The sequence below is a fragment of the Arachis ipaensis genome, chromosome B06, assembly GCF_000816755.2.
Source record: "Arachis ipaensis cultivar K30076 chromosome B06, Araip1.1, whole genome shotgun sequence".
NCBI lineage: Eukaryota > Viridiplantae > Streptophyta > Magnoliopsida > Fabales > Fabaceae > Arachis > Arachis ipaensis.
This window is the reverse complement of record NC_029790.2, coordinates 136,243,685-136,245,292: the sequence shown is the minus strand read 5'-3', so window position 1 is coordinate 136,245,292 and position 1,608 is coordinate 136,243,685.

The following is a 1,608-nucleotide window of genomic DNA, read 5'->3' as shown; positions in this document are numbered from 1 at the left end:
GTGGGAAAAAAAAAATTTATTGATAGAGAACGACATTTCTATTTGAAAGAACAACTATGAAGACTGCATCAAAAGAAGGGAAAAATTATTTGATGAAACCTGCAGCTTCTGCTGTTAGGAAGTGGTGATGCTAAAATTCAATATTCGGACCAACCCTAAGCGTTAGTTTTTTTGTTGTCCTTCTTGGATATGTCATTTTAAATGAAATCCATTGAAATAAAATTTGTGATTCTTCTTATTTGTTAAATTTTTTTCTTTTTTTTTTTTTTCTATTTTGATAGAAATTGAGAATGGAGCACAGCTATTTTGTTTGGGTTGATGAAGTAAAAAAAGAGATTAAAAAAATTAAACCGAATGTTAGAAGGAGCGAAGAGATGGAAAGTTTTGGGCAATTAGTCTGGAGTTGTTTAGAGGCACATGATCGTGTTTGATAGATAAGACAAAGATATGAATATTATATCTAGAGATATTAAATTAATATATTTTATGTTTATTAAGAATAAACATAAAGATACTAATAAAATATATAATTTATTTTTTATTATTTTTATTAATTTTTTATAATTATTTTTTTTTAATTTTTTTAATAAAATAAAATAAAAATAAATTAGACTTTTATAATTTATTTTAATTTATCATCAAACAAAATATAAAAATATTAATTTTTATATTTCTATTTTTTATGTCTTATATTTAACGTATTCTGTTATCCTGTTCTCAAAATTAAATGCAATTTAAAAGAATTATAAGATACGTAACTATGAAATCATCTGTAATTGAAGAACATATAAAAAAAGATAGAGACTTTGTTGTTAGTGCTTATAATTGGAATAACTTTGGTTATATTTATGAAGATGTTCTCATTATTTAGGTAGTGATAGTGTTGTTATTGCTGTGTGATAGTAAAAGTTAGTAGTAGAGAATGCTAGCTTTAGGTGTGTTAAATATTAAAATTGTATCTAAAAATGAATATGTATTTTACTATTACTATTTTCTAAACATGTGCTGAATGATGATTTTTACTGAATTAATAAAGGTCAACTAAAATGTTAAAGGGTGAAATAAGGGTTTTAAATTTAATAATCTCTGATATAAAAAAAAGTAATATTGCATCTAATAACCTTTTAGATAAATACTTAATGTGTCATCTAAATATTTTTATTAACGTCCAGAATAAAAAATTAAAGTCAAAATTATTTTGTCACACGGTGTTTATTTTTTAAAATTTATTTTGTCAAAAATAAATATTAGAGTTTATTTTAATAAAAACATAATTTTTTGAGTATTAAAATGACTATTTATTCTTGTTAAGAGTTAAAAAAAATACTTAAAAAGAAAACTAAGTGAAAACAAAATTATGAAACATACGGCGAGTGTGGTAGTAAAGATTTGGTTGTTTAATGAAAGAGGAAAGAATGAAGAGAATGAAACACTAAAGAGATGATAAGAGAAGAGAAGAAAACAAGTTGGAGTGAGTTGGCAAATGAGATGAAAGCAATTTTACGTTTAACTCTGAACACCTCGAACACTGCACATTCCACGCCTTCCAACCTCACACCCCATACTCCCCCCATTAAATTCCAAATAGAAAAACAACAAAAACGTTAA